This window comes from Crassostrea angulata, chromosome 2 (assembly GCF_025612915.1).
Source record: "Crassostrea angulata isolate pt1a10 chromosome 2, ASM2561291v2, whole genome shotgun sequence".
Taxonomy (NCBI): domain Eukaryota; kingdom Metazoa; phylum Mollusca; class Bivalvia; order Ostreida; family Ostreidae; genus Magallana; species Magallana angulata.
The window spans coordinates 29,715,512-29,729,013 of record NC_069112.1 but is presented as its reverse complement, the minus strand read 5'-3'; the positions used below and the strand labels follow the sequence as shown (position 1 = coordinate 29,729,013).

General features: G+C 34.0%; 1 pseudogene; it reads left to right on the top strand.

Moving 5' to 3' along the window:
* The window catches only part of LOC128174159 (receptor-type tyrosine-protein phosphatase kappa-like), a 240,431-nt pseudogene that overhangs the window by 6,899 nt on the left and 220,030 nt on the right, over positions 1-13,502 (top strand).

Genomic DNA, 13,502 nt, shown 5'->3' with positions numbered 1-13,502 from the left:
AATTAAAAATTGCTCATCAATATTGAACATACCAACATTATATGGTGTGATATACAATGTATCACTGTAACTGCACTAGTTTTATACTAATCCTGTATACCTCTAATAAATCATAAATGAGGGTGAGAAGGAGAGAGAGAGAGAGAGAGAGAGAGAGAGAGAGAAAGAGAAGTGCACTTTAAGGGTTATCTCGAGTAAATTAAAGGGGTCCAAATCTTTCACATAACAGGATGAGTGTGTTGATTATTTCAAATTAAATCAATAAACTGTTTTAAAGCTGTATTTGGACATATGCAAGACCTAAATGCAAATTTTACCAGAATGAATTGTTTTAGGATTAAAAAAAGTCCATGGTTTGTCCAATTGTAGGAAATAATCTTCATTTCCACATTTCAGTCATTTCCATTTATTACATGCTAAACTCACTGAAAAATACTTTTCATTTCAGCTGGTACCTGCTTTGTTTTGGGATTTACATAAATGATGTTCTTATTGGTGACGAGTTACACACACTCTGACTATGTTATCCTGGGATTATAAAATATGAAAATGATGAAAAAAAAAAAAAAAAAACGAGACTTAAAGAACAGGAAGACCATGCTTTTTAAAAAAGAAGAGGAGTCAAACTAAAACTTCATACAATAAACACTACATCATATTATACACAAATGAAATTGAAATTGTTGAGTGTGCATTTATTATAAGTTTAAAATAATGCTGTTCCAGAAAATATTATAATTATCAATCTTTCAGAAAGTCATTTGTCTTCTTAGTATAAATGAATAAAAAAACAAACCAAGTATAATAGTTTTTATATTCATAATTTTGATCAAGAAGTTCTGGAAGAGGAGGGACATTGACCTAAGTCAGCTATATTAAATTTTTCTATGCTGTATGTATGCATAAATAAGTAAAGTGGTGGGTGAGAGGGTTTTCATTATCTCACATAAGAGTTCAAAATTATTCAAATTTTATATATTGGTGTGAACCGAAAATGGCCTTTGAATACCTTTTTAAAGGATTTACACACCCTCTTTTATTCTCAGTTATAAAATATATGCAATTGAAATTTATGTTGTGAATGAATATTAAGCACCCCACCCCTATCCCCCCCCCCCCCCCCAAACACACACAAAATGAGTAACCTTTAAATCATTATCCATGTGTAGATCTATAGATTCTAATTTAATTCAAAATTCACACAGTAAAATGGATACCTGCAAATACAGTAACCCCCCCCCCCTCCTCCTTCCCACTGGAAAACGTTTCTAGATTGAATGTGTTGTAGAATATGAAATCATAAGGCAGTGACATGCATCCGACATTCAATTTTCTTATAATCCCAACATATCAGCGACCTTATAATACATGGCACAGTGAGGTGGGGGTTATTTTTTATATTATGAGAAGAAATTATAACTAGTTATGTGTATGTTATTATAGAGGGGCTTAGTCCACCCCTCAATAATTTTGCACAATTAGGCCTCATATATTTTTTCTCTCCCCCCCCCCTGTTAAGAAATTACTTACTCCGCGCATGCAGTTAGTTTTTGTTAAGTGCAGCTATAATTACGACAAAGAAAATGCGGGCGATTCAACGTAGCCATATTGTCCCTATTTAAATAAATAAAACGGAAACACAATGTTTAGATAATCATTTGCGTACTGTACTGATGAAATAAATCTCAAAATAGAATCGGATTAGGTGGAAAAAGAGACACTGCGCGTATTTCAGAAGAGTTATCGCTTAAAAAGTTATCTCCTCTTTTGGGATCACTTGTGCGTTAGAAATTTGTAATGATATGAAAGACCTTTCTGATTGACAATTTAAATGCAAAAACACAAAGGCAAGGCGGCTATAGATATTTTTGAACTTGGTATGATTTTCCTTTTTTTACGTGTACTTTATGAAAACTGATGCTAATTTCTTGTGAGATGAAGATTTAGTTTGTAATTTTAATCGGAATGTACTAAAATGCGCTATTTCTGCAACAAGTAACCAGTTTTTCTAAAAATTCGCATAATTAACGAACTTTACAACTGAATGAGCATTGATGTCTTTGATGTATAGATTTTTTTGATTAAGTAGGCATGTTACTCCAAACTTTGTTTGTCTTGCCCTTGTCTCTTTTTTCTCAAATTGGCGTTTCTTGTCTAAAAGACACACACGTGACACTGAAAAGTCACGTGGCAGTCAAATTATGGTCAAGTTAATGTGATCCATATCTTTGCAAAATCAATCAAAAAAAATAGTTTAGAAAAATTCATCATGCGGAAAAATAAAGCTAAAACAAACGACCTCCTTTACTGCTGTTTGAGAGCAAAGTGTTGCCTAAACTGTCCTGTGTGGTAAACTATCCTGTGTGGTATTTTCGCTTTATGTCTAAAGAAAAATAGACATTTACAATGAAACAACACTATATGACAACGTACTTTGAAAAAAAAATACGGACTTTGAAAACTTTTTCAGTGAGTATAATTTTTGACCAAGTTAACCCACATTGAATTGGGTTAATGTTCATTACCGTCTTTGAGAACGGGGATGAGGGTGGGGATGGGGGTAAACCAAAGATACAGGTCAATAACCAGTGTATCGTTTAATTGATTACAAGTTTGTTTTCCAAAACACGAGATTAAGCAACTTGGAGTAAACGTTTTGAAATTGGAAAAGAAGCATGCGTTTTTGTAGATTAAGTATAGCCCTATATTGAAAAAAAACGAGCGTGCCAAACAATAATTTCTTGACTTGTCTGTTAAAGAATCTATAAGTGTTTCAACATCATACACTTTTCATATTCTAATGAAATACATCAATTTAATAATACAAAAATACTTCAATTTATTATAAACTTAACAATAAGCCAGTTGGTGTGTTTGTTTCTCTAACTAATCTTCCAAAAGATCATATTGTTTTTGATAAAACTTAACTAATAAGTTATGTATCCATTGTTCACATCATGTTTTTTCAAATATACTGTAGATTGATCTCCATTATATATATATATATATATATATATATATATATATATATATATATATATATATATATATATATATATATATATATATATAAATATATATATATAAATTGATCTCCATTATATATATATATATATGTATATATATATATATATATATATATATATATATATATATATATATATATATATATATATATATATATATATATATGTTATATATATATATCATATTCGTTCTTGCAAAGCCGAATAAACAAGATTCGTTCTGGTATAGCCCAATATACAAGATAAGAAGTAAATTTTCTGCATACTTCAAAAAAAAAAGGAAAATGCAGTTGCTCAATGGTGGAGTTTATGTCATAGTTAGATATATCTATTGCTCTTTGTGCGTAAATTGTCAATATTGTCTTATGAGAAAAGAAAACAATTCTAATGTAGAAACTGTTTATCAAGTTAGCTGAGAATGCAATAATTTATTTTTTTTAAATATATCACATTGAGGTAAACAGCGTTTAAACAATAACCTATTGTATATAAAAGTATCAATTATTTTTACTAAACCTTGGACATTTTTTTAACGTGCGTTATTAGCGACGATATTAAAGGACATATCGCATGTTTCTAAGGTATACGACATTTTACATTTTTTGGCTTCCTTGTGTATCTAATAATTACTCCTAACAGTTTGTAAACGATATAAAAGCGGTAATTAGCCATACTATCGATTTAAATTATAGCCCCAATCGTTTAAAAACTCGTTAATTAGATAGCGTGTCACGTGGTACAGTGACGTCACATGCAACCTTCTTCGAACAGCTGATTCTTCTTCTTCTTCTTCCTATAATGTGCTGGCCTCGGTTTCCGAGTGTTATAGCACGCATCGAACACAGCTAAAAGCCTCCTATTCACAGTTAAAATCGGGTAAAAACAATGGTCTGCATGTCACTTAAGGGTCATAGGACACAGCTAAGGTGTTGTTTAGCTGCTTCTTGAAGCCATCGATGGTACTGGCTTCTTTAACGTCATCTGACAGGCTGTTCCAGTCCCTGATGGTCCTTGGGAAGAAGGAGAACTTATACACGTCTTTGTATGTTGGTGGCTGACGGTATTTGCTGCCCCTTGTGCGAGTATCCCCTGGTGTTAGATATGATGTTGCTGGGATGTCGATGAGGTCGTTCCTGATCTTATACATCATGATGAGCCGTGATCTTAGTCGGCGTGTTTCGAGGGGCTCCCATTGTAGGTCCTCCATCATAAATGTTACACAGCCTGGTGTTCTTACATAATAGTTGCCCTTGACAAACCTTGCAGCTCTCCTCTGGACACCCTCCAACAGTTGTATTTGGGCTTGCTGATATGGGTCCCAGACAGTCGCTGCATACTCCAGGGTGGGCCTGACGATTGTACTGTAAGCAGCTGATTTAATGTCGGCTCTACATCCCTGTATGTTGCGACGGAAAAAACCTAGGGTCTTGCTTGATTTGGCTCGGACATTGTTGATGTGTTCCGTCCAGTTCAGCCTGTTGTTTATGGTTACACCTAGGTACTTTCCACTGCTGACTGATTCGAGGGTGTGGCCATGGAGGAGGTAATTGTTGGTTATGGGACGTTGTTTCCTGGATACATGGATGACTGTGCATTTCTGGGGGTGGAATTCCATTTGCCATTCTCGTTCCCATTTCTCTAGTGACTTCAGATCTTTTTGGAGCTGCTTAGCATCGGCTCTGGAGTTTATTTTCCGATAAAGCAGACAATCGTCAGCAAATAATCTTGCGTCTGATGATGTATGCTCCGGCAAGTCATTGACATAGGTGAGAAATAGTAATGGTCCCATCACAGTACCCTGGGGAACCCCTGAGATGACATCAGCTCTGGTAGAGGATTGACCCTCTAAGTTGACTTGCTGTGTCCGTTTCGCAAGGAAATCCTTGATCCAGTTCCATGTGTTACCTCTGATACCATAGAAGTGCAATTTGTGTAGGAGGCGCTGGTGTGGCACTTTGTCAAAGGCCTTGGAGAAGTCCAACAACACTATGTCTACTTGCTCTCCATGGGCCAGTGACTTGGCCACCTCGTCCACTGTAATCAACAACTGCGACTCGCATGATCGTCTTGCTCTAAAACCGTGTTGCTGGTCTGCCAGAATATGGTTACTGTCGTAGTGATCCATGATTTGGCTATGTACGATATGTTCCAACAACTTACATGATATGGAAGTTAAGGAGACTGGGCGGTAGTTTGAGGCTAAGTGTCTCTCCCCTTTCTTAAATATGGGGACAATAGATGCTTTCCTCCAGTCATCTGGCACTTTTCCGGTATCAAGTGAGAGTTGGAACAGTTTTGTCATGATTGGGGTTAGTTCTAGTGCAAAGTCATGGAGGAATCTCGCTGGAATTGTGTCTGGTCCGGTTGCTTTGTGTACATTTAGGCCCTTCAGGAGCTTGCATACACCACTTCTTCCTATGCGGATGTTGTTCATAGAAGGATGTAAGCTATCTCCTTTTGATGGCATGTCTGTTAGGTCTTCCTTTGTGTAAACCGAATGAAATTGGTTGTTTAGGATTTCTGCCTTGGACACTGTGTCACTATGGAGCAGGCCATCTGGACCCTTAAGTGGAGACACGCCGCTGGAGTCCTGTTTTTGATGTTTAATGTAGGACCAGAATCTCTTTGAATCCTCACTTATCACTTCCTGTAGGTATTTTTCCCTTGCCAGTCGTATCTCTCGCTGGCATGATGTTTTCAGTTTGTTGTATCGATTTCTGTCTCTGTTGTTTTTGGTTCTTCTTGCTTTTTGATTTGCTCTATTTTTTCTTCTTGTGAGCCTGTTTAGGTGGGTATCAATCCATGAATGTGATGGCCTTGATCTAGTAAACTTAGTTGGTATATGTTTCCTCATCAAGTCATTGATCATACCCTTGAACTTGGCCCATATTAGATTGATGTCCCTGATGTTGTCACATTCCTTATAGTTGTTCTTTATTTCTTCTCTGATGGCATCCATATTGGCCCTTTTCCACAGAAAGATCTCCCTTCGTTGGTGTTTCGATCTTACTGGTTCCACTGCTGCATCACATAAGATAACATCGTGATCAGCTTTGCCAATGGGTGGTAAACTCCTAATCTTTTCTATCAGGGTTGGGTGGGAAGTAAATAGTAGATCTAGGATATTATCCCCTCTTGTCTTTCAGGTTATAACTTGTTCTAAGCCTAGTTCTTCGCTGGTATTCACTATGGACTCACTGATATACTTTGGGTAGATGTTGTTCCCACTGAGTACATTATGTGATTTCCAATCTATGTCGGGTGCATTAAAGTCCCCACCAATGTGGAAGATTGCCTTCTTGTGCTGCTGTTTGAGTGATGTAATGTCTTCCTTGAAACTGTCAAGGTAACTTTCACCAGAGCCTGGTGGTCGATAGAAAGATGATACTATCAGTTGTTTCCCATTAGGTAGGTCAATCTTTACAGCAATCAGTTCAACTGCTTTGCTGGAGAATATCTCTGATGATGTGAGTGAGGTGTGGACTGCTATAAGTACTCCCCCATAGTTGTCTGTACCTCGATCCCTCCTGTACACTGTGTAGGTATCAGGGAAAAGTTCTGATGACAGTATGTCTTTGTTTGTCCACGTTTCGGTGCCGATTATGACATCGGGTGCTGTGGTTTCTATCAATACTTCAAGCTCGGCCGCTTTATTTTTGATTGACTGGAAGTTGGTGATGATAGTGCGGAGTCCTTTACGCTGATGGTTAGGTATAACTCTTGAATTACTAGTTTTCGGTGAAGATGTTAGAAATGGACTCCAGATTGACGATGATGTGGTATTGTCCAATGAATGGCTACTACAGTCTGATAACAAAGAAAACGAGTTGATTGTAAACAAATTGTAGGATTAGCATTATCTTCTTTAAATTTTGACATTCATTCACCATGTACGAGGGTCAATCAAAAAATACGAAGACAATGTTGCTGTGTATCATATATTTTTCATGAAAGTCATACTTAACAGATTAATCTGTGTACCAACACTTATGTTATTGATATGCGAAGTTTTAGTCCATTTAATGAATCGGTATTTTTGTTACCTCTTCTTTAAAACAACATGTTTTGTCACCACGGCGCACGGTAAAGTTCAAAACATGACGTCAAGATTAAACACGCACAGTTTATATTAGATACACTCCATCTTTATATCACGCTTAGTCTCTTGTGCCTTTCTCCTTACAATTCAAAATGGCACTGAACCACTTAACATCTTATTTGCACACATTTGTTCGAGAATCGTAATTTAGTTCTTCAAAGTTTTCATTTTCTAACCGTGTATCTATTAGTTTACAGTAAGGATAACCCTGAACGTCGCTTGACGTTACTTATTTTTATACCAACTATTTACAGATATTATACTCTCTTTCAGACTGTTTTATATTCAAAATACAATTACCACCACCCCCACAAAATTTCTTACAGTTAAACACAAACTTGCAAATAATTGCTGACTTGTTGTTTGCACCATTGAGCATTTTCACAGCATGTATCGGCTTTTTCCTTAGTTGAATCCATTTTGTTTGTACTTTTCGTTGCGCCGTGACGTCCGACGACGTCGATGTTTTTAGTCAGTTCTAAAGAGGACTATCTGTCTTTAGTTACTAATATCTGTTCGACAAAACGGTAAATCCCGTCATTATTTGGAACATAGAATACCATGACTATACTTAATTTGAGGTTTCAATATTATTTGGTTTTAAGCCCAATTTATAGAGAAATTAATTTCAACATTATATGGTTTATTGATGACATAACACAAATTTTGACCGTGCGCCGTGACCTCATTTTTACAGGATTAGATTCTAAATAATTCGTAGAAATAAAGTATTTTATTAACTTTTTTTCTTGTAAATTGTTTAAAACTATTGCTAAATTATGTCTACCAAAGTTAGTAATGATATGACGTTAAGTAACATAGCTATGACAAAAGTCTTCGTATTTTTTGATTGACCCTCGTAAGTTGTTTTTTTTTTTACATGCTGACTAAATTCAAAAAATCTTATTATTCAGTCGTACATGTTTGAGCCACTAGTAGGGATAAAAACGATGATATTGCCGAAAAAGCGACGATGAAGTCGGCAATGACGATCAAATTGATCGACGTGTAAACATTGTAAACACAACACAAACAAGAACGTTTTCCTTAATTAATGTTTATTTCTGTAAGATCCCATCTCCGTATTTTTTTTTTATCCATTTACGTATAAATGTATATCAACAAACTTTGTCTATTTCTCGCGTAAACAATCAATATCGACAACTCGATCCATGACTTTTTCCACAAAAAATAAAACTCACAGAAATCTCACCTATCGTACTAAAATTATGATTTCTGCAGAGGTGAGCTACATATACGAATGAAGAAATCATGTATACAAAACCGATGCATACATGAACGTATAGTTTAACAATAAGAAAAAGAAAGCAGCTAATGAAGCGAGGCGTTATCCAAAATGGCGTCCCCTCTCGTTATTTTTCTCCGATGAACTTGCGTTTGTACACAGGCCCATGTGCATAAACTTCTTTTTTTTTCTTGTTGAGAAATGAATACGATTTATCTATGAAACTATAATTGCAAAAATGTACCATATAATTATTAATATATGAATTGAATGTTTATTTATAAATCCTCTCATCGACAGATAGACCCCTATTTGTCACAAGATTTCCGCATACTTTCGTAAGGGAAACTTAAAAAAACAACAGTCCAAATCCCCATTTTCGGTGGCTAAATCACCCGCAGGAGGCACAGAACACCATCATGTCCCGTTATCGGCAATTTAATAGGTGGTAAATAGTTTAATTGTCGTTTAAATCTAATCCAATTACAAAGATGGCTAACAGCACCTTCTTGCTCGAGGTCGCATATGACGTCACACATCATGACGGGTAGATCGAGAGAGAAAATATGCATATCGCGACATTTGAATTTCATCGCTTTCAAACTCACGAATTAGGCAGAATATTTTATGAAAACGTTAATAAACTTGAGTTTTAATGAGTATAGAGTGATTTTATTTAAAAAATTCCGAAAATTGAAAAACATGCGATATGTCCTTTAACGCATTTTGAAAACAAAAAAATCGGAGTGGATTGACTAGGTGCCAAAAATAACGCACTTTGAATTTTTCTTTCTTTCAAAATGCGTTATTGTTCAAAATGCGTTATTTTTTAAAGTGCGTTGTAACAACGCTATCGTATATTTTTCACGTTTTTTTTTAATATTTCAACCAAAATGCATTTCATTTCAAATTTCAAATTTATCAAAACTTGTTCATAATATAAAACGAAATATGATAAAATGTGATTAATAATTTAAGAATTAAGTTTTCTTTTTGTAAATGCAATGATGCATCAGGTATTTTATATTAATTTTTGTTTACTAATGATCAAGTTCTTGAATGCGCATGTCATTTTAGTCTTTTTTTAAATAAATTGTATCTTATTTATTCCTCGTAATAATCAAAGTTCATGCTTAAAACACGTAGCATTATTTTTACTTTTGTAAAGTATATTCCAAACATTGTATCAATGGACATATTTATTCCAGAATGTACAAATGGATACTATGGTAATGTCTGCATTAACCAATGCAGCGGAAACTGTGACGCAGCTAGTAGATGTGACAAATCGACTGGACAATGTGAAGAAGGATGTATACCTGGATGGAGAGGAATCATGTGTAATCAGAGTAAATGTTTTACTAGTTTTTTAATGGTTTGCACTATTTATTTTTTTCTTGTACATTTTATCAAGCGTTTTCGTGATTCTTTTGGACAAATACTTCGATAAAATTCTAATTAATTTGTTTAAAACTATATTAGAAACGTTTTATTTAAAATTCAAATCTATAATGAGTCATTTCTGGAAATAGTTTTAACTGCTTGATGTCCATTGCATATATGTATGAAAAAAGTCGTCATTTACATCATTGGATGTTGTGGTGTTACGATACGCTGTGGGCTACTTTAGGGTCGAGAATTCTTAACCTTCTATCAGCGTTTCTATGATTTTTTTATTGTTACATTCGTTGTGCCTTATTTCGACAAAGTCGGTTTATGCTTTATCAATACTTTGTATAGTACATATATGTACGGGATGTATAAAGGAATACCGACATAATATATTACTTAGAAACTATGGAATGACTTGAAAAAGGTGCGGAAAACTTGATAATTTCATCGCGACCGAGTAACACGGCGAGGCAAAATGTTCGTCAACGCAGCAAAATATTTTAGGCTGCTAAGAGGTCTCCAGTTTATGATGGGGTTGTAGGGATAAATGTTGTGAGAGAGAAATATGGCGGACAGTGCCCATTTACAACGGTGCTCAGCTTTAAAGAGTTAGGAAAGATACACAGCAAAGTGGTGACAAACCTATAAAAAATAGTTATACTTTTGACATAGTGAAAGCAAAGGTTTTCCTTAATTGCACACTGCTTTTCAAATATTTTTGTTTGATTTTATTCATCTTTCATCCAAACAATTTTATAAGAAAATTAAAGTATATAAATAAACATATTTCGTTTTTTAAATTGTAATTACAGATTAAAAAAATAATTATTTACTTGTATTTACGACGGTATCCCGATAAAGATGGCGTTTGCAATTTCATAAAATATGATTTCTGAAATTGGTGTGATATTTATCTTAACACACGCAAATGTAGCCAAGGGTATACACAATACCATGGCAATCTCAATATTTATTCTTGAACGAAAAGGCAGCAGTAGCCTAGAATGAACAAAGAATACATGTCATAAGTATGGTAGTATAATAAATGCAATCAAATTAGACTAAAAAAAACTGTCTACGTATGCATGGTTAAACAAGATAGAAGTAGAATGAACATCAATTACCTACCATAGTCCATGCACTATTAGTGTGCAGAAAAGATGGCACACATACTACTACACCTAACCTGAAATGTTATCTGAAGATTTAATGATTTATAAAATAGTGTACAAACTTTCGTGGCCCATAAATATATGATATGGGCTTAAGGATTCATAAACATTTGATGTTTCGATTAGTGATGGGAAATAATTTGGTTTTGAAACCATTCTTTAGAAAATGATGATTATAAACAAATATAACAATTGGTCAATCATGGAACAATTTTGTTTCTTTTAAATTTTTGGTTTTTTAACAAATATCACTATAAATGATTGTAGCTTGTAGTGCAGGCTTTTATGGTAAAAACTGTAGTGAAGAATGTAGTAGCAACTGCGATGTGACCAAGGCATGTGACAAGATTACAGGAGCGTGTAACGGGGATGTAAACCAGGGTGGACAGGGATGATTTGTTATGATAGTATGTATTGTAAAATCATTTAATTTGGGAATGGGGGTGTATTCATTGTTTTGCTTATTCGTTAAGATGAAATTTTTTGAATGCCCCGATTTATATTTTCGGTAGAACAAATATTTATTTTATAAACATATTCGTAAAGAAAGTTTAATGAGTTTGTTAGGGATATCTACCAATGCAACGTAAATTGAAGCAGTACAAATTCAAATTATTCCACAGTATTGGTCATTAAAGGTTATATGATTACAACACTACGTGACAATAATTATTAATTACAACGCGTTTATAATATTCAACTAATATTAAGTCATATAGCTTCTTGATTAAATTGAATCATGTAATATTTTTTTTCTTTGATTTCCATATTTTTGTCACTTTCTTTTTGATGCGGTTCTTGTGCTTTTAAAAATTAATTGTGCTATTGTTTTATTCTTAAAGTGTGTATCATCCTGAAGTGTTAATTGAATGTTTTATTCCAGCTTGCAAAACACACTTTTATGGCATCAATTGCACACAGAAGTGTGGAACAGATTGTGTCAACAAAACATGTAATCACGTGACTGGGGAGTGTGATATATACATTCAGGTATCTTATCGTAACATTCAATGATTCATAAAAAAGTGTACAAACTTTCGTCGCCCATAAATATATGATATGGGCTAGATGGTTCATGAAAACTTGAATGTATCGATTTAGTTTTCTGCTTTAAACAACATAATTTGAGGAGGTTGGCACCTGAAATACAAGTTATGTCGTTCATCTGAAACCGATAGGGACCTAACATATTCATTCAATATATTTGTGGCCTATTTCACATGCCGTTTTTTGGGAATATGGGGCCCCCCAAAAATGATAATGTTCCTGAATTTATTGCTAAAGTTTGGCATGGGACACGTGGGAATCGATTATTTGAAAAAAAAATCAGACAAATATAAATAGTTTGAACTATTATTAAGGTTTGATATCAATGCAGTATGAAAATGAGCACAGTTTACCAAATGTGGTTATGTGTACTAACTATACAATTAATATCAAAGTCAAAAATTCAAAAACCCTGCTTTACTGATTGCTTCAAATGCCAGTCCATAATAAATACAACAGCAAATGAAAAGATTGTTACACAATTTTGAAGTAATCAGATAATAACGCATATAAAAAAATAATAGAAATACTATCTTTCTAAAACTTTGCATATAAGTATACATACATTTAGTTTGTCATATAAAAATAAAATAAGTAGGGGTAAAAGTTTGAAAAAATTGAGATATGACATGAAATAAGCTAGTTTTAGGCAAAAATTGGATTTAATTTGTTCTTGACTTCTATGAAGTATAAGCTTAATATCCCAAAATATAAAGATAAAAAATTGTCAATTAGGAAACTTGCGTTCTATTTTTACCGTTCTGAAAAGTTCTTTCTATCAAAGCTAAAATCGCAAATTCCAAAAAACGAACTGGCTCGTGTTAATTAATCAAAAAATTCAAATCTTAATCTTTATGTCAAACTATAAAAAAAGTTCCCAGTATATATTTTCACTCTTACGTAACTATTCAATATCATTTCAATGCAAGTAAATATGATACAAACTTTCACCAACTTGGATTCGCCCAAGCGTGTCCACCACTTTGCCCCCATTTTGTTAAATCGGACTGGTTTATCAAAAATGAAAGTAGGTTTTAAATTCATTTTACAATAACTTATTATCAGGTAAAATTCAAGTATAGCTTACGGACATCATATGTCTCGTGATGAAATACGTAAGATGTAAGCAGTTACACTGGTGCATGCATGTTTGAGTTTAATGGCAAGGGTATAGATGCGTTCTATAACAGAATGTTAAAAGTTTGGTTTTTTTTCCTTAATGGAGAACTTGTTCCTTCTTATCATGATATCCACAAAAGAAGAATAAAAACTTACTTTACTTATGTTATTTAAATTGTTCAGTCACTAAAGAACGCAGATGTTAAAGATATACCACTGTTACCAGTTATTAGTGGAAGCAGTACTGCTCTCGTCATACTTGTCATCATTGTCGCCATCCTGTTTATGTACAAGCGGTAAGGAGAAACGTATGCATTAGTGTAGAATTCTTGTTATGAGAATGAAAGTAAAATCTGTATTAATGCCAAGTTAAACTTTAGTCCAAAACGTTGCCTATGTTG